Source organism: Oryctolagus cuniculus, chromosome 14 (assembly GCF_051225735.1).
Source record: "Oryctolagus cuniculus isolate XC-2025 breed Fujian yellow rabbit chromosome 14, ASM5122573v1, whole genome shotgun sequence".
Lineage (NCBI taxonomy): Eukaryota > Metazoa > Chordata > Mammalia > Lagomorpha > Leporidae > Oryctolagus > Oryctolagus cuniculus.
In genome coordinates, this window is record NC_142880.1 from 21,548,137 (window position 1) to 21,576,087 (window position 27,951).

Genomic DNA, 27,951 nt, shown 5'->3' on the forward strand with positions numbered 1-27,951 from the left:
GAATATAATACATCCCTCCCTCCCTCTCTCCCTCTCTCTCGCTCTCTTTTTCTTTTTTAAATACATTGTGGTCAAAGGCTTAATGCTCCCTTAAATAAAGAGCTCAACAAGTAAAAAATTTTGTAAAAAAAAGACCATAGTACAGCTAGAAAAAAGGGCAAGGGCTCTAAACAGTAATAAAATGAAAGGACTATTTCATTCACATACAGTAAATTTTAAAATAATCACAGATCATTAAAATGATGGTAGTATATCATTCTTAGCAATTGGTTTGAGAAAGATACAAAACAAAGTTTGACATGAATGTATTTTCAGCAATACTGATACAGATATTTCTTTTTATTTTTGATTGTTCTTTTTTAATTTTAGCTTCCACATATAAGGGGGTGCATCCAGTATTTTTTTCTGTGTATGGCTCATTAAAACAGTATGATATTGGCACAAACACCAACATATAGATCAATGGAACAGAATAGAGAGCCCAGAAATTAATCTATCTACATACAGCCAACTGATTTTTGACAAAAGTGCCCAGATTACACATTGAAGAAAGAAAATCCTTTAATAAATGGTGCTGGCAAAACTGGATACATATATGTAGAAGAATTAAATTAATCTATATCTCTCACCATATAAAAAATCCACTTAAGATGTATCAAATATATAAAATTAAGGCCTGAGAATATGAAACTACTGGAAGAAAATGTAGGGGAAACACTTCAAAACATTGGTGTAGGTGTTGATTTTTGGCTAGATACCAAAGTACAGGCAGCAAAAGCAAAAGTAGACAAATGGGATTATGTCTAACTCAGAAGCTTCTACACAGCAAAGGAAACAATCAATAGAGTGGAGAAACATTCAGCACAATGGGAAAAAATATTTTCAAGCTACCTATCTGACAAAGGATTAATGTCCACAATATATCAGCAACACAAGAACATCAGAACAAAACAATCAATCCAGTTAAGAAATGTCAAGGACCTCAACAGACAGTTCTCAAAAGAAGAAATACAAATGGCCATCGAACTATGAGAAAATGCTCAGCATCACTAGCCATGAGGGAAATGCAGATCAAAACTACAATGAGACATCACCTCACCCCTGTCAAAATGGCTAAAATCCAAAAGACAGAGAGTAACATGTTGGTGAGGATGTGGAGAGAGGGGAACTCATACACTGCTGGTGGAAATGTAAATTAGTGCAGCCATTGTGGAAAATAGTGTGGAGATTTCTTAAAAAAACAAGAAATAGGGGCTGGTGTTATAGCATAGTGGGTTAGGCTGCCACCTGGGATACCATCTCATTTGGGAGCTAGTTCAAGTCCCGGCTGCTCCACTTCTGATTCAGCTCCTTGATAATGTACCTAGGAAACAGCCAAAGATGGCCGAATGCTTAGGCCCCTGTAATCCAAGTGGGAGACCTGGAAGAAGATCCTGGATCCTGGTTTTGGACCAGCCCAGCTGTGGCTGTTGTGGCCATTTGTGGAGTGAAACAGTGGATGAAGACCTCTCTTGGAGCCAGTGCTGTGGCATAGTGGGTTAAAGCCACAGCCTGTATCACCAGCATCCCATGTGGGTGCTGATTCGAGTCCCAGCTGCTTCACTTCTGATCCAGCTCCTGGCTAATGCATCTGGGAAAGCAGCGGAAGATGGCCCAAGTCCCTGGGCCCCTACACCCACATGGGAGATCTGGAAGAAGCTCCTGACTTCTGGCTTCGGATTGGCTCAGCTCCGGCCAGTGTGGCCATTTGGGGGAGTGAATCAACAGATGGAAAAACTCTCTCTCTCTCTCTGTCTCTACTCCTCTCTGTAACTCTTTCAAATAAAAATAAATCTTTAATGAGAAATAAAAAAGAACCCCTCCCCCCAACTACGCCTTTCAAATCAATCAATGAATCAATCTTACAAAAAACCAAAAAACCAGAAATAGGCGTGCCATATAATCCAGCAACCCCACTTCTGGAGATGTGTTCAAAAGATGTGAACACATAGTGTCAAAGAGCACCCTGCACTACCATATATCAGTGTTCATAATAGTCAAAATATAGAATGAACGAAGGTGTCCATCATCAGATGAATGAATGAAGAAAATGTGGTACATACACACATACACACACAATAGAATATTATTCAGCTATAAAAAGAATAAAATTCTACCATTTGTATCAAAATAGATGCTATTGTGAATTTGCTTTAATTCAAAGCTTTTTTTTGTGTTTAGTTTTTATGAGATTATCACAACCAATTAATATAAAAAACTGGAGGTTTACCCCTAATATTACCTATCCCAATATTAGTTGTACCCAGGATGGTAATTATCACATTTTTCATCCTATTAACTTCTTCCCATGAATTCTCATGACCAGCTGTACCACATTTCAATTTTGTAACCATTGCAACAAAATAAATACAATTTTTCCCTGTTGCTAGTATATCTTCTCTGAGACTGAGCATTCTGGATACTTTCATTGCGTGAAGATGGGAAAGAACGTTAATACATGTAAATCACCTAGAATTACATAAATTTTAAAAAAAATTTGTTTATTTATTTGAAAGGCAGAGTTATAGAGAGGCAGAGGCAGAGAGAGAGAGAAGAGAGAAAGTCTTCCATCTGCTGGTTCACTCCACAAATGTCTGCAACAGCTGGAGCTGGGCCGATCCAACGCCAGGAGACAGGAGCTTCTTCAGGGTCTTCCACATGGGTGCAGGGGCCCAAGGACTTGGGCCATCTTCTATTGCTTTCCCAGGCCCCAGCAGAGAGCTGGTTTGGAAGTAGAGCAGCCAGGACTGGATGCTGGCACATGGGGATGCTGGCACTCAGGTGGCGGGCTTTACAAGCTATGCCACAGCACAGGTCCTCATTATTATTTTTTATTAAGTATAATGCTCAAATCATACTTAGTCTTGATCTGTTTGTTTCTGTTACCATAGATAGGAAACTTCTCTTCTGTAAGGTGGTGGGCCCCAAGATGGTGTGACTGTGACTGTGACTCTGAAGTCAATGACTAGTGTGTGTATATGTGTCTGGTGTCCACAGCCTCCAGCTGAACCTCTTCAGAGAATTTCTGGAAGTTTCTTCCCTTCTGTTACACTTATGTAAAGCAGAAGTTTTAGGTTCATGCTAAATTTAACTGAAGCGTCAGCTCTTTAACTTGTCACACCTGAATATATGTATGATGGAATCGTATACTCACTAGGGTGAGCCAGCTGTGTCTCTGAACAAAAGATATTTCAAGCAAAGGCTTGGCTCCTGAATTCCAAGTGGTCCCCATGATCCTCATCCAAAATTCGTACCCTTGTGTTGTCTCCTCCCACACTGACTAGAGGTGGTCAGTGTGAGCACACAACACAGTGGATGTGACTGTGTGTTGCCTCCAGTCCTAGGACACTAAAGACATTGAAGCCTCTGCCTTAGACTTCTGGGTCTCCCATTCCAGAAGGAAACAGACAGGCAATCCTAGGAAGAGGTTTGTGTGGAAAACAACTGGGGCTTCTTGCCAACAGCCAGCAGCAACTTGCAGAATAAATGAGTGAATCCCCTTGGAAATAGTTCCTGCAGTGTTCGTCAAGCCTTCTAACAACTGTGGCACAAGCCAACATCTGGCTGCATTTCAGTGAAATACATGAGCAAGAGCTACCCAATGAAGCTGGTGTGATTCTTGACTTCCAGAAAGCACAAAAAATAAGTTATTCTGGTGTTAAACCTGTAAGTTTGGAGTGACTTGTCACAAAGCATGAAATTCTTAATATAGTTATCTATTCTCCCTCAATATGAAGATGCAGATACCTGCCTTGAAAAGGTGAACATTGGTGTGCCCGGCATACAATACACACAAAAATATTAACTGAATAACTGAAGGAACACATAAAGGGAACCAGTTGAAAGTATAACAATGAAATTTAGCTAAACATTTTAGAAATTAATTAGCCTTATATTGATCAGAGAAATGTTTGGACAATGTTAAACTTAGGTTCATGGTGTGGGAGGAGACACAGAGTATGTCCAGCAATGAGATGGCTGTGAATCTCCCTCATTGTAGCACACATATGGATATCCTCAGAAATATTATGAGAAAAAAAAATAAGGGCATCTGACCAGTGGCAGAGATAGTGTAATAGTTAATTTCATGTATCAACTTGCCTAGGCTGTAGGATACAGTTATTAAATCAAGCACTAATCTGGGAGTTCCTGTGGAGGAGTTTTGTAGATGTTGTTAGTATCTATACTCAGTTGATTTTATGTAAGTTGAGTGAGATTCATGCAATTAACAGAGGTCTTAAAAGTTTTTCAAAAGAAGAAAAATTTCTGCAATAGTGGGCCTGGGAGTTGTGGCATGGCAGGTTAAGCCACTGCTTGCAATGCCAGCATCCCATATTGGAGTGCTGATTCCAATCCTGTCTGCTCTGCTTCTGATCCAGCTTCCTGCTATTGCAACCAGAAAGGCAGCAGAAGGTGGCCCAAGTACTTAGGCCTTGCTGCCTATGTGGGAGAAGAGGATGGAGTTCTTGGTCCCTGGCTTTGGCCTAGCACAGCCCTGGCTTTTGCAGCTATTTGGGGAGTGAACCAGCAGTTGGAAGCTCTCTCCCTCTATCACTCTGCCTGTCAAATCAATCAATCAATCAATCAATCAATCATATTTTTAAAGATTGAACTATCAACCCATATCTGTTTCCAGCAATCTTTCCTGTGGATTTCGGATGTACCAGTTCCTACAACCATGTGAGCCGTTCCTTAACAACTCTCTCTCTTTCTGTATACAAGTATGCACATCAATATCCATGTCTATGTTCATGTCCATGCTCATGTTCATATTTTTGTCTATGTCTATTCCTGCACCTACATCTACCTCTATCTGTATCACTTGTTGGTCCTTTTCCTCTACAGACTCCTGACTAACACACACAGCTACTGCTCGGTGAGTATGCATGTGCTTCCCTACATTTTCTTGAATTCCCAAGAGTTGCTTTGATGCTAAGCCGCCAGGTTGGACGATAGGCTGTGAGAAGTGCTGACTTATGTAGTCTTTAGTCCACTGAGGAGCCAGGATGCCTTCTCCTTCTCTTCCTTTTCAGGCAATAAGGACTTTGGAAACTATGTGCCCCAACAACATGCCTCTTCCATAGAAGGCAGCCCAACAAGTACTAGACTGTGATGTCTACAAAACTGAAGTTTAGTTGTGTTAAGTAACTGAGGTTTTCTTAAAAGATGAATTTATTTGAAAGGCAGAGTTATATAGAGGGAGAAAGACACACACACACACAGAAAGAGAGAGAGAGAGAGAGAGAGAGAGAGAGAATCTTCCATCCACTAGTTCATTCTCCAGATGGCTGCAAAGGCCAGAGCTGGGCTTATCTGAAGCCAGGAACTAGGAACTTCTTCCAGGTCCCCCACATGGGTGCAGGGGCCCATGTCCTTGGGCCATCTTCTTCTGTTTCCTAAGAATATTAGCAGGGAGCTGGATCAGAAGTGGAGCAGCTGGAACTTGAACCAGTGCCCTTATGGGATGCCAGCATAGAAGGCATTGACTTTACCTGCTATGCCATAGCACTGGTCCCTAAGTGACTAAGATTTACATTTTATTTATTTCACCAGAGTTTATCTTATCTTGATTAACATTATCTAAGTGGAAAATTATCAGTTCATAAGCATGTTGATCAGAAATTGCAAGTAACTGACTATTCCTCTCAATTTTTTTAAAGAGAAACAAAGTGAATGGTTTATATAATCGAATGCTCCAAATGGATCTTTATATTTAGCCATAGCTACATTCAAAGAATCAAGAACAATGTCATGAGGATTTGGGTCTCACCCCTAGCCTAACTTTTATTTTCACTCATTTTGGTGCCAACAAAGTCTAGGGAATGATTCTGATGTACTCGACTGGATAAAGACCCTAACTATGAATCATTCAATGGTCATGGGCTACCCTCAGTGGTCAGGTTGATTCACTTGCTTATTCTTAGTGATAGGGTGGTTGGGAGGCTGGTAAGCTCAGCCCCACTAATATCGCAGGGACTGAGAACTTGTTAGGGAAGGGTCTCACCAGGAAAGCTGGGCTGCTGTGACCAGACATAGAAAGGAAGTCTGGTAGGCAAGAGCACCAGGTTCTTGCAGTAGAGGGGTAGAATCTTAGAAGCCTGTTGTACCAGGACACAGGGACCTAGGCTGCATCTGCAGAAACACAAATGTGTTCACTGAACAAGCTTCTGAAGATGAAAGTGCTGTGGGGAACAGGTGGATAGCTCGCTATGCCAATGACAATTTGGAGTGTAGCAGTGACAATGCAATAATTCATTTTCCTCAAAGATGAAAGAGATACCTTGTCACATCAAGACCATGTGTATCAATAATGCATCTATCAATGCACAGAAGATGTCACATCTGATTGAATGCAATTGTAGTGTTGTTACATCTCCAAAGAAATAAAAGCCAAAGGCAGCTTATTCCATATTGAAATCACACCCACAATTATTTGTTATGTAGATAATAATGACACATTTCCAACTTGTTCATAGAGCAATTAACAAGTTAACTGTTCAGCCAAATCCTAATCTATTTTACATAATGTGAATAAAACTAATCAAATAGAAAAAGTGATTCAAATAGAAAGCTGCTTGTTACTCAGCTATATTATAGTATTTATTTGTAATTAGTTGCTGAATGAGGTTTGGAAATGATTGACTTTTACAGAGATTATAAAATGTGTGTGTGTTACTAGTCTTATGATATATATTTTTTCCAGAGTTGATAAAAATATGAACATAATTACAAATATATTATAAATGTAATGGCATTCTGAACATTTGCCAAAAAATTTTTAAATAATTTAAGAAATGAGACTCTCGGCCAGCGCCGCGGCTCACTAGGCTAATCCTCTGCCTGTGGCGCCGGCACACTGGGTTCTAGTCCTGGTCGGGGCGCCGGATTCTGTCCCAGTGCCTCCTCTTCCAGTCCAGCTCTCTGCTGTGGCCTGGGAAGGCAATGGAGGATGGCCCAGGTCCTTGGGCCCTGCACCTGCATGGGAGACCAGGAGGAAGCACCTGGCTCCTGGCTTCGGATCAGCGCAACCCGCTGGCCGTAGCTGCCACTTGGGGGGTGAACCAATGGAAAAAGGAAGACCTTTCTCTCTGTCTCTCTCTCTCGCTGTCTAACTCTGCCTGTCAAAAAAAAAAAAAAAAAAAAGAGACTCTCATTTAAGCTTAAGCAGCAGTTGAGATAATTGAGTGCCATTAAGAAGAAAAATTTCCCCCTTTTCTTTTTCTTTAGTTTTTTTAAACCAACAATATTTACTACAAATATAGAAGGCAAATTTACACATTATATACATGGATTTAAATATAGTACATTATACACACACACACACACACACATATATAATAAAAGATTGGGAGAACAGTGAATTCTGGTATGTTTTAATTTCCTACCAAGTTTCAGGATTATTTTCCTGTATTTAATGGGAAATAGAATTAGTAGGATTGAGGTCTCATAGGCATTTGGAAATCAACAAATTCAGTAAATATTGTAATATACATCAAAGAATAGGTGTATAAATGTAAAATGGTTATTAATAAAAGTTTACAAAATACTTGCTTCTGAAACAAACTACAAATTGAAGCCCTGAAAAACTTGCACCAATGCAGAATTCACTTTTTCTTTTTTTAAAAAATGATTTATTTCATTTATTTGAAAGGCAGAGTTACAGAGAGAGGGAAGGCAAGACAGAGAGAGAGGCCTTGCATCTGCTGGTCTGGACTTGGCCAGGCCAATGCCAGGAGCCAGGAGCTTTTTCCAGGTCTCCCAGAGGGGTGCAGGGGCTCAAGCACTTGAGCGTGCTTTCCCAGGCTCATTAGCAGGGAGCTGAATCAGAAATGGAGCAGCCGGAACTCGAACTAGTGCCCTTATGAGATACTGGTGCTGTAGGTGGTGGCCAAAACCACAATGCCACACTGACGTCCCCCTACTTTTAAAAAATTTATTTATTTATTTGAAAGGCAGAGTTACAGAGAGAGAGGTTGAAAGACAGTGAAGGAGAGAGATCTCCCTTCCACTGGTTCCCTCCCCAAATGGCTGCAATGGTCAGCAGTGGGCCAAGCTGAAGCCAAGAGCTTCATCTTCATTAAACACTTGGGCCATCTTCCACTTCTTTTCCTAGGCTGTTAGCAGGGATCTGGATCAGAAGTGGAGCAGCTGGGACACAAACCAGTGCTCATAGGGGATGCCAGTGTAGTGTAGCAGGCAGCAGCTTTACCTGCTACACTGCAACGCTGACCCCCAGAATTATTTTCATGAATTACTGCCTTTAGGAAACTTTCATAGTGTTTTGGGGCAGGAGTTTGGTCTACCAGTTAAGATACCAGTTAAGGAATCCATATCCCATATCAGAGTTCCTGGGTTTGATATTGAACTCTGATTCCTGATTCCAGCTTCCGGCTAACATGACCCTGGGAAGTAGCAGTGGTGTCTCAGGACTGGAATCCTTGCCACCCACGTGGGAGACTTGTATTGAATTCCTGGCTCCATGTTCAGCCTGGTCAAGCTCCAGCTGTTGCAGGCATTTGGGCATAAGCCAGTGGCTGAGAAATTTCTATTTCTCCCTTTCTCTGCCTCTCAAATAATCATGCAAATAAAAATAAACTCTCAGTAATGTTCTGATATTGTCATGGAAGATTTTTTTTCTACAGTCTTGCACTTCCAATGAAAGATTGTTCATGCAATACTTACCATGTCCTGGCCACATTACATACATTTCCTAAGATGGGAGAGTTTAGAAATTTTTCCCACAGAAAGGAGAAAAATCGGGTGTGTCTGACTATGAATCCCTTCTGCAGTTGTCCACTCTTCTTGGCGCCTGATCCTGTCACACCAGGGTGTTACCCCAGTCCACCCTCTTCTTGTGGATTCCCCCTCCACTCCCTACATGCGTAGGTGCACTAAGGGGCACCTTTAGCCACTTGATCTCTGGTCCCTACCTAATTCCAGGTACTGCTACGTGAACCACCCTTCTTAATACTGAAGCACTTTGGGCCTTTGAGTCTATGTATCAGAAGACTTATGTTAGTATTGCAACTCTCAAATGCTAGCTGTGTGAGCTTAGACAGGGAGTATAAACCATCAGTGCCCACATCCTCAGTCTGTGTGCCTATGAGATCCTCTGAATCCAGTTCCTATCTGTGTGAAATTTCTAGTAATGCCATTGGATTTTTAACATGTTTAAGTTAGCTTTTGTTTTCACTTGTCCTATGTATGTTTTTATATTGGGTATGATTTTACCCCGCAATCCCTGGGGGACAATGTGCAACTTTTTCAGCTTCGATATGGATTTCAGCCCCTCATTTTTATTCTCCTCATTTCTTCTGAGGGAGAGAGCAGTAGACTGCTTCCTCTCCTTGCTTGTGCACAGTAAAGTGATTGGAAGGTGGCAGGACATCCTTGTCCTTCGTCTCTTGTGATGGCTGTCATCAGTGTCATTCCTTCCATCAAGGGCTGCTGCTGTGAGGAGCTGTTTCTGCAGCATCATCCAGGTGCTGCTGGCCTGGAGGGATCTGGATGCCTTCACGTTGCTTCTCTGCGCTGTCCACAGGACGTCTCTGTTTCCTTGATCTTACAACGTTGAAGCCAGATTCCAAAGACGTTCCAGACCTTCCATCCTCCCCTGTTTCTGGCACTGGAGAAAAATTTGTAAATGTGCACCTGATGTGAAAACCAGGCAGTCCTCCTGTCCCCTCAGTAGGCTCCCGGAAGCTCTTCTTTCTTCCCCAGAATGAGCCATTCTCCAAAATGACTCCACGCTCAGCCTTTATCCCTCCTCCCTCTGGGACTGCCCACCCTGATAAATGAAAGGTTCTTTGATTTCCAAACAAAAGCCTAAAAGTGAGTTGTTCCCTTGTTGCCAGACAACTCCTCTTTCTGCCTCTGAAACCTAAAGCTGTTAACAAGCCCTCGAAATAAAGGGAATCAGAGCAGAACACTGGAAGTTCCCACTTCTTTATTTTTTATTTGACAGGTAGAGTTACAGACAGAGAGAAAGGTCTTTCTTCAGTTGGTTCACTCCCCTAATGGCTGCTATGGCTGGCGCTGTGCTGATCTGAAGCCAGGAGCCAGGTGCTTCTTCCTGGTCTCCCATGTGGGTGCAGGGGCCCAAGGACTTGGGCCATCCTCCACTGCCCTCCCAGGCCACAGCAGAGAGCTGGACAGGAAGAGGAGCAACCGGGACTAGAACCGGTGCCCATATGGGATGCCGGCGCCGCAGGCGGAGGATTAACCAAGTGAGCCACAGCGCCAGCCCCTAGGAAGTTCCCATTTCTAAGCATCTGGGTAACTAATGCAGTGACAGTTGCATTTCTTCTGAGAGTTTCATGTAGGACAGAAACTATTGTCCCAGTGAACTACACTGCAGCATTGCTCTTCATATGTGTGTATATAAATATATAATTTTAATATCTACATTTACATTTATTTATATATTTAAAAATTTTTATTTATTTGAGAGGTAGAGTTACAGCCAGGGAGAGGGAGAGAGATAAAGGTCTTCCATCGAAATGGTTGCAACAGCTGGAGCTGCGTCCATCTGAAGCCAGGAGCCAGGAGCTTCCTCCAGGTTTCCCATGTGGTACAGGGGTGCAAGCACTTGAGCCGTCTTCCACTGCTTTCCCAGTCCATAGCAGAGAGCTGGATCAGAAGTGGAGCGGCTAGGACTTGAACCGGAGCTCATATGGGATGCTGGTGCCACAAGGCAGAGGCTTAGCCCACTGTGCCACAGAGCTGGCCCCTGTGTGTATTTTAACAGGGTGTTGAATGAACACTCTGAAGAACGGGTGGTCAGCGTGTGACGTTTGTAGGCACTGCTTTCTCCTCAGCCGTGGCAGATAGAGCTCATTGATCAAGGCTGTTAAATGGTTCACACCTGTTACTTCTCAGCATAATGGGTGAGACAGCTGCTACTAATGAATTAGAACAAGAAGTTGGGGTTAGAACACTTATTATCCACTCCCTGAATATAGTGTAATGTGAGAAGTCCTGAAATGTGATGTTGCCAACAGGGTGAGATGGAGCAGAAAGTTGAAGAATGCGGAAGGAGGAGAGGACAGAGTAGTTCAATGTCTGTGTTTCAGAGAAGTCATTAGCAGCAGGCATTCCTTGTGAGTTCACTTTGAATCAAGGTCTGCTCTTCAGCCTTTGTACTGAGGATCCTTTTATGGTGAGTCCCTCCAGGAATTATCAGACTTTGGGAGACAAATATATCCCAAAGAGAATTGATACATTAATCTTGAAATCACTTGGTTGAAAATTAAATCTCTTGATGGGAAGTTCCTGGAAAATTTATGTTTGGTGGTTTACCTGTTCTTTTACCAATAACAAAAACTTTCTGTGAAACCACTATGAGAAAGCCAGTAAAGTAATTTAAAGATAATAAGAAGAAAGAATTGGCTGTTCTTAAAGCATAATGCCTTTGACATAAGCTAGTGTCATGGGCACATCACTAAAACAGGAACATGTGAGGGTACTTCAAAAAGCTCATGAAAAAATTGAATTAAAAGACAAGTTTATTTGGTGCCTTAAGAATATCAAAAATCTGCATTTTTTAATACAATACACTTTGCATGAATTTTTTGAAGTACCCTCCTATGAGCTGAATAGGATAATGAATTAATGTGGAAGGTCTGGTGTGCTAGCTATGGTTATCTGCAGAAACAGAAGCAGTAGGAAATATTTATTTATTTATTTATGATAAGGAACTGGCTCACAGGATACCAAAATACCTGTCTTCTAGATCAGATATTATTTCTTCTGCCTTACAATGTCTGTTGTTAAGCTTTCCACCGTATTTTTAAACTTATTTATTTAACTTATCATTATTTCTGATATTTGTTTGATTTTTCTTCAGTATCTCCATCTTTTCACAGAACTTCTCATCAATGCCATGTATGATTTCCTTATTTCACTTAACTGTTTCTTTGTATCCTTTAGTAACCTTGTAATAATTTTTTCGAATTCCTTTTCAGGTATTTCATAAATCTCCTCTTGTTCAAAGTCCAATATTAATGTATTCTTGTGTTCCTTTTGGGGGTCATATTGCCTTGTTCATGTTTATTGTGTTTCCATGTTGATTTTTACACGTTTGGGTGTCACTTGTTTCCATCTTCTCTGGAAGATCTTTTTTTAATTGAAGGCTTTGTTTTAGTAAATGTACTTCTGTGGCTCAGTGGAGTGCCTAATGTTTACCCTGGAGTTCCAAGGATGAGTGCTGGGTGGAGGCAGGAAACTCTGGCCACAATCTGTGGGTGGGGCAGCAGTTGAGTGGGCATGGTGAAGCAGCTTTGGTTACATTCAATGGGTGGAGGAGGTGTTGGAACCAGCAAGAATTACAATTCCATCCCTTTTCTGTGCCAGCATGAACTAGCTGATTTACCACCTAGAGCGAGCGCACAGTAGCAGCACAGCACACCCACCCAGGCACTCACACTATCCACTATCCATTATGCAGTGTTTCCCCCATCCCTCAGCAGTATCCATCCCCAGTGTGCAGGGAACTCCAAGTTCCTAATGTCAGAGTGGGCAGGAGCATGGAAACTCAGCCACAGCTGAGTCAGGACCTGTGACCCTCTCAGTGCCACGGCATATGCCCAGAACTCCAACAGTCTCAGGGTGTAGGGGGTCTGCTCTCTGTCCTGCAAGCTGCTCTGACCCCATTGTCCCCTGTCAGTGGTAGAATTGCTAGCTATCCCTTGAGATAGAGTGAAGTTTCTTTGCAACCCCATTGCAGCAAATCGGGTCTGGTGTTTAGTGGAGGGAGGTGGAGGGGGGGGAGGTAGGTAATGTGACCTCCCTTATGGAGCAAAGTAGTCACCCAGACCCCTGTCAGCTTCCCAGGTAGTACAAAAGGCAGTGGGGACGATAACATTCTCCTTAAGTCAAAGCTATCAATGGTGGCATCTGAGTCAGCCTCCTCTCGGGTCACCCTGGTAAGAAGGTGCTTCCCAGATGGCCATATAGATGCCAGGGTGGTGGGTAGCACACGACCAGTGACTGAGTGTCTGTCCTCTCTCCTCACTGCCCCACAGAGTTTTTGTTCTGATCTGTCCATTTTCCAATGAAAATTTCTCTGAATTAGTTCCCTGGGAACATGACCCTTCTTTATTTTCCTGGTATCTTTCTGTGGCTGAGGTCAGTGTGGTGTCTCACTATTCAGCCACCTTGGATCAGTGGAGGAGACTTCAAGGCAGCCAAATGTTCCTTGTGCAGCATGGGTGTCAATGGATTTTCTCTTAGAAAGTTTTACAGTGAGAATATGGAACAAAAGGACACAGAGCAAAAGTGTTTGAAACACTGGCAACATGGCCAGAGAAGGGATGATGAAGAAGACTGGGACAGGGCAATGAGGCAGAGAAAGGGTGTGAATTAGCAACACAGTGAGAGAAAAGGCCCTGGAGGTGTCTCAGAGATCTTTGAAGCTGCAGCTCCCGTCAGATTCTCATCAAAGGCCAAATAGTGCTAATTTGTTTCAAAGATTTTTGGGCATCCTGTTTGTCTGAACTAGCTCTGGATTCCATCTTAGTGGGTCCTGGGATACCTCCTGCTGGTGGAAAATCTTGGAATTGTCCACATGATTCTAGCTTTGCAGCCACATGCGGGATACATGAATTATAGGATCATGGAATTTCCGTCAAGTTTTCAAAGGAAAGACTGTGAGGCCATGGAGAGCTGTGCTGCGGGGGCACTGAAGCTGTTAAGATTGACGGGCAGATAAAACTCAAAAATATTAGATACGCAAGCAACATGTGACATCTACTGAGAAAATCTGCACTGAGTGTCACAGTGAAGCCTGGAACAGCTGTGTGGATAAGGAAAAACAGGGCCATGGAGATACAGAGGCTTCCACTTGGATCTCAAAGGATATTTTGAATGAACAGGGGCCCAGACAGAGATGAGTTCTAGAGGCTGAGTCACTACAAGGAGCTTCCACTAGGTCAATGCCCAGTGAAATCACAGAGATTAGACTCTGGCCTGCAAGAATTGAAACGTGGGCTGTGACTAGCAAAGCCGTAGGTAGGGGCAGGGATGCCCAAGTCTCCACCGTAGTGTGTCCTGGGTGCTAGTCATGCAGCTTTGGGACTTAATGTGTTCCCTGTAGGATTTTGGTCTTGCTTTATCCCAATTACTTTTTGTAGAGGTAGGGAGATGCAGGTAGGGCAGGGCATGCTTCTGGAAGATTGTAAACTTCCCCCTTCTTTTCCCTCATTTCACGGGGTTCCTATTTCACATATCTGCCCGGACCAGACCAATCAGGGCCCCTTCTGAGCTGGAGAGTGCTTGCGAACAGCTGGAACCCTCCAACCCCAGCTCCCTCCAGGTTCGTGAATGGATCCCAGCCAAATCAACAATGGCCCTACACCTTGTGTCCCAGCGGCCACACCAGGTGACATAGATGAAAGGGTTTGTCCCCATGAGACATCCAGTTCTGCAGTCCCCTCTGTGTGTCTTAGGACTGGAGAGCTCTGCTTTCCTTTGCTCTCTCACTTGCCTCAAAAAATACTTTCACTTCAACTTGAATGATTTCTTTATTTCTATATTAAAATCTATATCTATATCTATATCTATCTATATATACATAAAGAAGACAAGGACTAGGGTGCACACTCTTGCACACTCCTACATTTTCATTTCCTTATCGTCTCTGGAATGGACACAGTTACCGTTTGCCTGCCTCACAATTGTATCTTGTAAATATTTAACTTGATTTTGATTTCACAAATTTACAACTAATAGAGTTTACCCCAAGTCTCACATGAGACTATGTACTGCAGACTTAAATTAATGCTGGATTAAGTTAAGGATTGGGAATGGAATTCATTGCATGTTGTACATGAGGGCATAATTTTAGGAGAGCCAGGGGTGGAATGTTATGAGTTGAGTAGCACTTGTATCCCCAACACTCATGCAGATGTTTAAACTCTTACTGGTTGATGGATTAAGGATGAAGACTTTATATAATTGTGGCAGCTAGGAAGTGGGTCTGGTGGGAAGTGTTTAGATCATTGGGGGTGGGCCCTTGGAGGGTGGTTCTTACAAGAGGGTTGGTGAGTTTGTGTTTAGCCTGGTTTTTTTTCTCTGCTTCTTTCTCACCATGTGATACTTCACCTGCCCTGCCCTGACCAACCCTCACAGTTGCCAGACTATGGGACCACCTACAGCCTCCTAACTGTGAGCTATAATAAACCTTTTCTTGCCCAAGAAGCTCCTCTTGGGTATTTTAGTTAAAGTAATGAAAAGAGAACTAATACATTGATTTATGATGCAGGCATCTTTTCTTTTTTCAGGCATCTTAACTGCTAGAACAAACACCCACTCCAATGCAATTAATTTTAAACTTAAAATTCCCCTAGAGAATTTCCACATATCTGTATTACTCCTTTAGGCCCAATTTTCTTTTCCCAATTTATTTGAATGACATTTAAAAGCTGACTTCAAATGCTTGACTTAGCATTCATTAGATTTTGGACTTTTTTTTTGCTGTATTTTATAATGTAAAAGACAAGTAGCTGAGAGAAAACAGACCCAAATTCCATTGGCCCTAGTGCAAATTTTATCTATTAATAACCACAGGTACCAAACTTACTTTTAAGCAAATATTCGCAATCTTAGCCACCATCTAAATTCTATTTTATAAGCAAACTTATAAACTCTGAAATAAAGACCAATTATTCCAAGAGAATTTAAATCTAGTTTTGTTGGCATGTGAATTTAAAAGATAACAATATCAAAATAAACCTCATGTTTTCTAATTCATTTCTGGAAAATGCATTACAGACAAAGTATATTTTTCCGCAGGGATCTATAATTATGATTACATTCCTGCTCAGTTACTCACCATCAAATAAGTCTTGGTTGCGACTAGTGACTGATAAATCTACAGTAAGCTTAGTAATACAACCATTTTATAAGTGTTATAGAATTAGAAGAATGTTTTCTCTGTATTTGTTAATCCCCCAGTGTATTATAATTTTAATTGATTTATTCAAATGTATTTATTTAATAGCTGCTGTCATATATACAATGGTGATTATAAAGACATACTTTCTGCAATTCAGAATTAGAAAGAACATAAAAATTATAGTATAGCTAGCATGTATGGGAGAAAGCTGAATGAAGATACTAACTACAACACTTTAGCTGGGCTCTCAGAACTGATTGGAATAGACTGGCAACCTAGAAACCACCCAGGGAAGTCTTACTGGTGACTTGTTTCTACTGAACTTCTTTGTAGAAACAGAAATACTTTCAGTTATGTTGTTAACATTCCTGTATGCTCACTTCTATGTTTGTCTTTAATTTTAATTTTAAAATTTTTAAAAAAGATTTATTAATTTTTTTTGAAAGTCAGAAGGAAAGACAGAAAGAAAGAGATCTTCTATCTGCTGGTTCACTCCCCAAGTGTCTGCAATGGCCAGGTCTGAGCCAAAAGCTTCATCTGGGTCTCCTATGCTAGTGGCAGGGGTTCAAGCACTTGGACCATCTTTAATACATTTCTCAGGCCATTAGCAGGAAGCTAGGTCAGAAGTAGAGCAGCCAGGACACAAACTGGCACCCATATGGGATGCTGACATTGCAGGCAGTGGCTTTACCCACTATGCCACAACACTGGCCCCCCATATGCTTGTCTTTTTAAATTTTATAAACTTCAAATTTTTACAAAATGATATTTGTACATATTTATGGAGTATAATGTGATATTATTATTCATGTACCCATTGGGTAATGATCAAATCAGGGTAATTAGCATCTTCTAAACTTCTATCATTTTGTTATGGTGATCACATTTATAGTCCTCTCTTATATTTTGAGCTATACAGTGTATTATTGTTAACTATATTTATTCCACTGTGCCTTAGGACAACCGTATGTCTTTCATCTAACTGTATGTTGTACTCATTGGCAACCTCTCTCAGGCTCTACTTGCTACCACTTCCCAACCTCTGATAACCACTGTTTTCTTCTCAACTTTTTTTTTTAGATCAATTTTAATAAACATTTCAAATCTGGGCAAGATCAGGTGCTATTTGTCTTTCTATGCCTGGTGTATCTCACTTAACACAATGTTCACCAGCCAGGTCATTCATGTAGTTGCAAATAGTAGGATTTTCTTCCTTTTTTATGGCTGAATAGTATTCCATTGTATATATAGTACATTTTCTTTTTTAAAATTTTATTTAACTTATAGAAGTTTCATGTATTTCACATACACAAATTTAGGAACATAGTGATACTTCCTACCCATGCTCCAACACTTCTTACTCCTCCCTCTCCCATTCCCATTCTTAATTTTTACAAAGATCTACTTTCAGTTTACTTAATGATCATAAGCTTAACTGTACACTAAGTAAAACAGTTCAACAAATAGTACAAAGAAAAAAAATACTGTTCCTTTACAGAAGAGACAAAGGGTGTAAACAATCATTGAATCTCAAAATGTCCATTTCACTCCAATACATTATATTTTAGGTACTTTTCTGGTTACCTCGGGTAAGGGAAAACATGAGGTATCTGTCTTTTTGGGAGTGCTTTTTCTTATAAGTACCACATGCTAAATAATTGTGCCAGTGGAGCCACAATTCTTTTCCATTCATTTGTTGATGGGCATTTAGGTTGACACCACATTCAGGCTTCTGTTAATAGGGCTGTGATAAACACGAGAGTGCAGGCGTCTCTTCAACAGATTGATGCTACTTTCTTTGGATTCATACCGGTAGTGGAATTGCTATTTCATGAAATCCTACTTTTAGTTTTTTGAGGACCTGCATACTGTTTTCCATAATGGTTATACTAATTTGCATTCCCACCAAAAACAATATATGAGTTTACTTTTCTCTGTATCCTTGTCAGGATTTGTTATTATTATTTTTAAAATAATAGCCATTTATAAAGAACTAATAAAACCCAATAGCAAAAGACCCCAAATAATCCAATTTTAAAATGGGCTAATGACCTGAATAGATATTTCTCAAATGAAAACAGTTAACAGAAATATGAAAAAAGTGTTGAACATCACTATCAAGGATACCCAAATGAAACCCAAATGAGATACCACTTTTCCCCACCTAGAACGGTCATTATCAAAAAGACAAAAAATAACAAATGGTGTTCAGGATGTCCTTTGAAAATTGAGGCATTGCAGTATATAAGTATTTAAAGACAACATTAGTACTTCATTCATGATAGGTTGAAGAGAGGCTCCTTCTTATTCTTCTCCTTGTTCTATTCCTAGACTTCTTTCCATCTCTACATTCTCTTATGGACAGCTTTGAAAGGAAAAACTTCAAGGACAATTTGTTCAATAGAGACAGGCAGTCTCCCTAAGTCATATAGGAACTTCTGGGAAACAAGACTTTCTTTGGCATTAGCTAGGAGGTATAGCTCCTTGGCTCCCCTCCCTTCCAAGGCTAGAGAGGGTCTGTTAGACCAGCCGTCTGTGGGAACTACATTCTAAACAGAGAGAAAGGTGATGAGGAATTACGTTTAGTTGTCACTCAGGCAGTGCATGAATGAGCAAAGATGAAGACTATAGGGCAGAAAGGAAAATTGTCCCTTGTAATATTTCCTCAAGGACAACTACAATTATAGATTAGATTTACCATTATATACTATAAAAGAGGTTTTTCTTTTTCTTTTTTAATAGGTTTTTACACTGTAACACACCACACTTCATAATTACTGAGTTTATGCTACAATCTACTCATGTGTTAGGTATATGTATCAATTATATTTTTATATAAATCATTAGTAATCCCATTTATTTTTTATACTTTTTGAGAAGTATCTGGTTTCTCTGACACAGCCTTAGGGTCTGCTTATGAATTAACCATACTCTCTATATTTTGAAGGTACTTCAAAAATTTCATGGAAATAGAATTAAAAATAAGTTCATTTTGTTGCAAAAATTTTGGAAACTTGGTCATAGTTTTTTCGTAATATGCATTTTCCTATGAGTTTTCTAAATATATTTTCTATGCATGGATTCCAAAAATCTTTTGCACAAAATAATCTTACCTTTGAATTTAATTTTCCACAAATTTAGAAGTATCCTCACATACATACACAATATTGAAGTGTCTTCATTAAGATGATCTTTCCTCTGTCTCATATTAATATAACATAGGGTTTTGATTCTTGGATTTTTTTTGGGGGGGAGGTAAAATAGCAAGGTTTATTAGGGAAGGGACATCCGTAAGGACGGATGGGCACCTCTCCAGACAGAGCCTGAGAGAGTGCCCAGTCACTTGGACTGGGCGGGGGGCGAGGAGCAAGGTTACATGGTTGAGTAGAGATTACACCTGGCCAGACCAGGCGGGTGGCTCAGCAGAGAGGCAGAGGGCTGAGTGTGCCATCTGGTTGAGGCCGGGGGGTTTTTAAGGAGATGGGTCTTGCTTCCCCACCTCTGCTCCTCTTGGAACAAAGGGATTTTTGGATGTAATTAGAAAAACTTCTATCTGAGTTTTCCCTTGAAGGTACATTTCCTCCTGAAACAAAGGACTTTATGGATGCAAATGTTAAGAAGCTCCTCCTTGAGTTTTCCCTCCTCCTGAAACAAAGGACTTTATGGATGCAAATGTTATCAGACAGAGGAAGAGTGGGCAGGTCCCCCTAGAGAATTGGGATCCAGAGCAGAGTATTTGACATGCAGATACTGGGCTGCACCTGGGAGATTGTGGAAGATTTGTCAGGCAGAAGGGGTGGGGACCCCCCACCTGATAGATTATCAGGTAGAAGGGGGCAGAGTAGGATGCGAATACTGGGCTGCTCCTGAAACATTATCAGGATGGCTTTGAGATGTAGATGCATATACTGGCCATTGTTACACACAAGCTCATATCTGACTTCCTACCTAACATTCCCCCCTCAAGAGGCAATACCCAAAATTCTTCTTTGGGATTATGGATGGAGTTCCGTTTTCTGTAACTTCTTCAAAGCTGGCATGTGGGCGTCGAGGGGGATTTGGGTATTTCCTCTTGCTATCTGTCTTATGGTGTGCAACAGTGGCCTTGGAAAGACTGTCCTGCTTGGTCCAGAGGGCTGCTCAGGTCGTCCAGTGGAATGGGCTGGAAGCCTTGTCTGATGACCATTTGGAGTTCGACAGCTTTTAGTCTGTTAGAGACAAAATAAACAAGGGCATTAAAAACACACGGTCCAAAAAGAAGCAGCAAGATTACAGAAGTTATTGGGCCAAGGAGAGGAAATAGCCAGGATTTCCATGACGAGATGTCAGGCCAGAAATCCCAGCCCTGCTTGGCCTGGTCCTGGAGCTGTTTGGCTTTGTCCAGGAAAAGTGCGAATTTGGGTTTGTACCTGTCCAGTCTGATTGACCCAGAGACAACATTCTTCCTGGAGCATGGCACAGATACCTCCTGGAGCAGCAGTTAGCATGTCCAATATTTTTTCTTTCATAACCTTTTGTGACTTCCGCACACCCCCTTCAACTTGTTTGAAACATTCCTTCATTTCCATTCCAGTCTAGAGTAAACTAGCCATCAGGATAAAGTCATTCTTATAAACCATGTCCTTTCCTTATTATAAAAAACACTCTTTCCTTCTTAGCCTTTCTTCCCAATAACACTCTTCCTTCTTAACCTTTCTTGCCAAGCACACATTTCTATACTTGTGATGTTTTCCATAGAACCTGGTTGGCTCTTTCTACCTTACCGGAAGACTGAGGTGTCCATGCAGAGTGAAGGGCCAGGATTTTTATTACTTAAATTTGTTTTGTTTCCCTTGTTTTTATTTCTTTTCTTCTCCTTCATCTTCTCATATGAGTCTTCAGAGGGAGAAGAAAATGAGAAGTTACCTGGAAAGATTGGGCTCTGTGTGCCACTTTGTCATCTTGAAATTACAGATTGCATCAGTTATCATACTTTTAGAATCAAGCAATAAAATTTAATCCAATCCCACTGGTTTAAATTGGCTCATAAAGTAAGTAAAGTACTAAGGAAGATGGATTTCAGGGCTGTCTTAATTCCATGAATATAGCTCCTTTTCTTTGCAGTTTCCTTGGCTCTGCTGATTTCAATATGGTGGACTTTCCCTTTGGTAGACTTGCTTTATACTAATATGAAGCCAGTAGAGGTTCTGGTTCCATTTAATGGAGCATGGAGGAGACCAAGTGAATGAGAGTGGAGAGAGCAGTTTGCTTTTGATTCAATTTTTGAGGGTAAGATAGTACTATATCTTAATTCAAATGGCTGGACCCATCTATCAAGTGTGGGGAATGGGATTATTCTTAGATAAATGAAGCAGGGAGCTGGATCAGAAGGGAAGCAGACAGGACATGAACTGGCACCCATATGGGATGCCAGTATTGCAGGCGGCAACTTTACACATTATGCTGCAATGCCGCCCCCATGTATTCTCTCTCTTAACCTTCATCACCAAGAGTACATTATCTTGGCCCAGCCCCATCTGTTGAGGCCATTTGGGGAGAGAACCAGCAGATGGAAGATCTCTCTGCCTCTCTCAGTCTCTTCCTCTTGCTGTCTCACTCTGGGTTGGAGGGCAGGCATGATGGGGAGAATCACAATGTTCCTAAAGTTGTATTTATGAAGTTCATGAAGTTTGTATACTGTAAATAAAAGGTTTCTGGGAAAAAATCAAATAAGTAAATATATCCTTTCTTTTTAAAGAATACATTCTCATGCTTATAGCTTTCTCCTTCTCTTTCTTTCCTGCCTATTGGTTCCTTCAATTTACATCCTGAAACAATTCTCTAGGACCTCTGAAGTAAAAGAAAAACAACTTTTAAAGGAAAATACAAAATTTTAGCCTATTGTTACTTTAAAGTAGTTTTTGAATTTTGGAGGAATTAGGTAGGAAACAGGTAAATGTTTATCTTTGTTTACACAATCATACTTTACCAAAGTGCTATGACCCCTAGAAATCTCAGGAAAGTGTTTATCCTAGAAGACAAAAATTTAAACATAGAGCCAACTTTTTATTAAAAGACAGCTCCATGAATTTAATTGCAAATATTTTCAGAGAATCACAATTATGAAGGACAGAAGATTTTTTTAAACTTTTATTTAATGAATATAAATTTCCAAAGTACAGCTTATGGATTACAATGGCTTCCCCCCCATAACTTCCCTCCCACCCACACCCCTCCCATCTCCTGCTCCCTCTCCCATTCCATTCACATCAAGATTCATTTTCAATTATCTTTATATACAGAAGATCAATTTAGCGCCCACACCGAAACACAAAGTGTAAAATACTATTTGAGTACTAGTTATAGCATTAATTCACATAGTACAACACATTAAGGACAGAGATCCTACATGGGGAGTAAGTGCACAGTGACTCCTGTTGTAGATTTAACAATTGACACTCTTGTTCATGGCGTCAGTAATCACCCTAGGCTCTTGTCATGAATTGACAAGGCTATGGAAGCATTTTGAATTCGCCAACTCCGATCTTATTTAGACAAGGTCATAGTCTAAGTGGAAGTTCTCTCCTCCCTTCAGAGAAAGGTACCTCCTTCTTTCATGGCCCGTTCTTTCAACTGGGATCTCACTCGCGGAGATCGTTCATTTAGGCGTTTGTTGTTGTTGTTGTTTTTTTTTTTTTTTTTTTTTTTTTTTTTTTTTTTTTTTTGCCAGAGTGTCTTGGCTTTCCATGCCTAAAATACTCTCATGGGCTCTTCAGCCAGATCTGAATGCCTTAAGGGCTGATTCTGAGGCCAGAAGGACAGAAGATTTAAAATATCCATGGTCACAGTAACTCATCAATTTACAGTATTTTCAAAAGTGCAGTAGGGTTTCACAGATTATTTTAGCCTTTCAGGTCTTGTGACCTATAAAAGGGGACAATGGTGGGCAGAGAGCTGTGTGATTTTCACAAGACTATATTGGCCCCAACCATAGAACAGAGTGATCTTAAATAGTTGGACAGAGAAACTTCCAAAATTCAGCAAGTGGAAAAAAATGGAAACCCTTTTGGTTAGAGAGGCCAGTAGACTCACCCTTGCCATTCTAAAAAAACCAAAAAATCAAAATCAAAATAAAACAAAACTGGAGTTAAGAAAAGTGGCCCTGGAGGGGATTTGGCCAGTGGTAAAAATAGAAGTTTTAGACAAATCACCTTAAGACCAGTTTTTTGCCAGTTCTTTTTAAAATGATGGCAAAGGAGGTAGGGGACATGAGTCACCTGGTATCCTTCACAAGGGAAGTGGTAAATGAAGATCTTTCTCTCTCTCTCTCTCTCTCTCTCCCTCCCTCCCTCCCTTCATTCCTCCCTCTTTTTAAAGATTTTATTTATCTATTTGAGAGGCAGAGTTATGGACAGGGAGAGGGATAGACAGAGAGAAAGGTCTTTCATCTGCTGGTTCATTCCCTGAACAGCCACAACAGCTGGAGCTGATCCAAAGCCAGGAGCCAGGTGCTTCTCCTGGTCTCCATGCGGGTGCAGGGCCCAAGTACTTTGGCCATCCTCCACTGCATTCCCGAGTCATAGCAGAGAGATGGCCTGGAAGAGGGGCAACTGGGACAGAATCCAGCACCCTGACCAGGACTAGAACCCGGTGTGCTGGCGCCGCAGGTGGAGGATTAGCCTATTGAGCCATTTTAGACCAGTTTTTGTAGATAAAAATGATTTAGCAAGAAAATATCATCTGAAGGTTTGCTGTCATTGAGAAATCGATTTTATTTTTATTTAAATAATTAATATTTTTATAATAAATTATTTAAAATGTATATTTCTTATGTATTAGTGTATCCTGAGGTGAGAATAAAATACATGGTTATTATAGATATTTAAGTATATGCAAATGCATGAAGAATACCTTTATACTACAGAGGTTAGTTAAGAGTCTGTTGTCCTGTTGAGTTTCTGCAGCACTGATTTCCTTGCTATTTATGTTGTTGCTGACATATCTACCAACTGTAAATAGATTTGGATAGATAAGTGATAGTATCTTCACTGCTAGATCTTTTGCAGAATTTTCTAATTTCAAATATTCTATTTATTTTCAGGCATAAGCACATGTCAAATTCAAACAAAACCAACCTTACTAGAGTAGTAACACACACTTAAAGATTTCAAATTTTCATAATTCATGCTTTATTAGCTTCTAACACATTTTAATTTTTAAAAAACTTCTAGTATACTTTTAGCTGTAATCAGAACTTAAAGTGTTTTCATGACTCTTTAATCAGAATGGACCAATAGAAGGATTTTAGTTCTGACTTTTAGACTGATTGATACGCAGCTTATAAAGTTACAACTTGTCACTCATCAACACCTCTTTAATTGAAGAACCATAGTAAGAATTTACCTTTTTCATATTGAGAACACCTGGTTGCTATTTGACAGACTATAACTGTCCAATATTCAATGCACTGTGTTCTATATATGCTATCTACATTTTTGTTGTTCCAGTTTTGATTCATAGTATTCTTACTTGTGTTATGGAATTGTGAAGACTATACAGCATTAAGTGCCTGGGACAAGTGTGCAGACATTTAGTAATTATCTAAAGCACATCTCATTATTTTGACCTAGTAAATATTATACAAATGCTATTATCTGTACTTTTACAATGGAGAAATGGAGAAAAGTGAACATTATTTTGGAATACAATTTTAGCAGACTTGGAATCTTGCTTACCTGGACCACATAATTTTAAAGGAGCTACAAAAGTTTGTGGGAGAGGGCAAGGAAAACTTCATCCTCCTTGAGGATTTCCCACATATGCTCAACTCTTAATGCATTTGCAAAGTAAGTGCCTGATCAAGTTTATTCTACTCAATAATTTGTCACTATGGGTTCTGAAGTGTCATTCATCAACTGCTGGCAAATAGCAACAGCTGGTTTATAAACATGCAAATCATGTAATGTGCACATTTGTTATCAATGTTTTGTTAATAGGTTACTGAGAAGTTGCAAAGAAATTTTGTCATTTTCACAACTACTTAAGTAGAAAGGGAAGTTATAAATATTTTCTTTAGCCTTTTGATTTTTTCGTACTTCAGTATGAAAAAACACACTTCATTTTTAAAACTTAGCCTTGTGACTCTGTGTGTGCCTTTAATACTTTCTGAACGATTTTCTGCTCCTGGATAAGGAAAGCGTGTTTGATCCTTTATCAGACATATTTACCACACATGGAGCCACTGTTCACCCTGCTGACAAGCATTTTCCTTCTAGACAACTCCTCAAGAACTTTAGGTCTCACAGTATCCACTCCTTGCAGTCTGCCTCTGCACATATCACTTGTGGATTTTTGGTGCATCCCCAAATTTCCTGCTATAAAGTTAAACAATTCTATTGGTTACCAGGGGCTCGAGACAGTCTAGCTGTTCTGGAAGCTGCTTTACAGAAAATCCTGTGCTAGGATGCCCAGTGCTGGTCAATCCTGTGTGCTCCTATACCAGCGTAATGGTCTGTTGCTGCAGCTCCTTGGGTGGGGGCAGATTGTCTGAAGTTATCAATATTGTAGGCACACAAGTGTTAATATTTTCTTAATTACAAGATCAAGATTATAATTTAAAATATATATAACTCATTTAGTATGTGTGACGTTTTTATCATTGCCACATGCATACCTTTTTTTCCTGAAGGGTGGAGTATTTATATTAACAAAAGGCAAAACAGACTTCAGAATAGAATATTATTACAATAGAGTAACTTCACAATAAAAAATAAAAAGGAGTCCTTTCAAAGAATATAAGAAGTTTTTTTTTTTGACAAGGAGAGTTAGACAGTGAGAGAAAGAGAGAGAGAAAGGTCTTTCTTCTGTTGGTTCACCTCCCAAATGGCTGCTACTGCTGGTGCACTTCGCTGATCCGAAGCCAGAAACCAAGTGCTTCCTCCTGGTCTCCCATGCAGGTGCAGAGCCCAAGGACCTGGGCCATCCTCCACTGCCTTCCAGGGCCACACACAGAGCTGGACTGGAAGGGGAGCAACTGGGACAGAACCGGTGCCCCAACCAGGACTAGAACCCGGGGTGCTGGTGCCATAGGTGGAGGATTAGCCTAGTGAGCTGTGGCGCTGGCCAAGAATCTTAAACATTTATTTATCTAGTAACATAGCTTGAAATTACATTAAACACAAAGTGGGAGAATGATTCAGTGAACACTTTCGCAATTATGGTAAAATATTGCAATATATCTTACTAATTTATAGACTTGGTAAAACCAGTGAGGAGAAAGAAGACTTGAACAATGTTATAAACAAATTTGATTTACTGAACAGTCAACTCAACAACACCAGAAAATACAATCTTTTGAGAAAGTCATGAAATATTTATCAAGATAAAGCATATCCTGAATCATAAAATAAGGATCAATAAATATAAAAGAATTTAAGTCAGATGAAGTATGTTCTCTGATCTTAATGGAATTAAATTAGAAAGCATTAACCAAGATACTTGGAAAATCTCTTAAGTTTGGGAATGAACAAATCCATGAGTAGAAAGAAAAATTAGAAAGTACTTTGAACTTAATGAAATTGAAGACAGAGCATACCAAGATTTGTGGTATGCCACTAAAGTAGTATTTAGAATTATGCATACCTTTTTTTTTTTTTTGAAAGGCAGAGTGGACAGTGAGAGAGAGAGGGAGAGACGAGCGAAAGGTCTTCCTTTACCGTTGGTTCACCCTCCAATGGCCACTGTGGCTGGCACACTGCGCTGATCCGAAGCCAGGAGCCAGGTGTTTCCTCCTGGTCTCCCATGCGGGTGCAGGGCCCAAGGACCTGGGCCATCCTCCATTGCACTCCCGGGCCACAGCAGAGAGCTGGACTGGAAGAGGGGCAACTGGGAGAGAATCTGGCGCCCCGACTGGGACTAGAACCCAGGGTGCTGGCGCCGCAGGTGGAGGATTAGCCTATTGAGCCAGGATGCGGGCCATATGCATACCTTTTTAAACAATATTTATTTATTTAAAAGTCATAGTTACAGCAAGAGAGGAAGACACAGAGAGAGAGAGAGGAGGGAGATCGTCTGTTTGTTGCTTCACTCCCCAAATGGCCACAATGGCTGGGGCTGGGACAGCACTAAGCTAGGAACAAGGAGCTTCTACCAGGTTTCTCAAATGGGTACAGGGGTCCAAGCACTTGGACCATCTTCTGCTGCTTTCCCAGGCACATCAGCAGGGAGCTGGATTGGAGGAGGAGCAGCCAAGACTAGAACTAGTGCCCATATGGAATGTCTGTACGGCACATTGCAGTTTAATGTTCTATGCCACAGCGCTGGCCCTGCACATGCCTGCCTTTTAAGCCAGCCTCTCCACCTTGCAGAAATTTACCTCTAAAAAATAGCCAGGTAAGTACAATATGTGTGTATTATTACATCACTTTTGTAGTATTAAAAATCAGAAATATAAAATGATAATTAGCTCAATAAGTCAGGATAAATCTATATAGTGATGTGTAACATATAAAACCACTAATAATCTCTCTTTCTCTGTAGGGACAGTTTGGGCCATCCAAGAAATGGATGACAGAATAGGATTAAATAGATAAGAAATTAGTTAGGAAGGACTCTTGGTCACAAGCATGGCCTCAATATACACATGGAGGTGGTTTCCTATGTGGCACCTGTGGTCCTCCATCAGTTCTACCCACTATGGTTGAGATCTGAGAGGCACATTTTCATGGTTACCACATATGCCAAATTCTAAAAAAAGGGAGCTCTGGACATATATTTGTTTAGAAAGCTACATAGCTATTCTAATGTATGTACTCAATATAGAAAGAATGGTAAAGAATGAAATGAAAATGGTCAAATGTAGAATAAGTGAATCAGATGACATCAGTATTTTAGAAATCAGGTTAAATCAGGAGTCATGTGCAAAACAAGGAGTGGTCAGAAAAGTCAGAGTAAAACCAGAACAAAGTGTTATTCAGCTATTTCTCTTCATCCCCACCACCCCCACTGCAGTTTGCCATCATCATCTTTCACTTGAATTATTC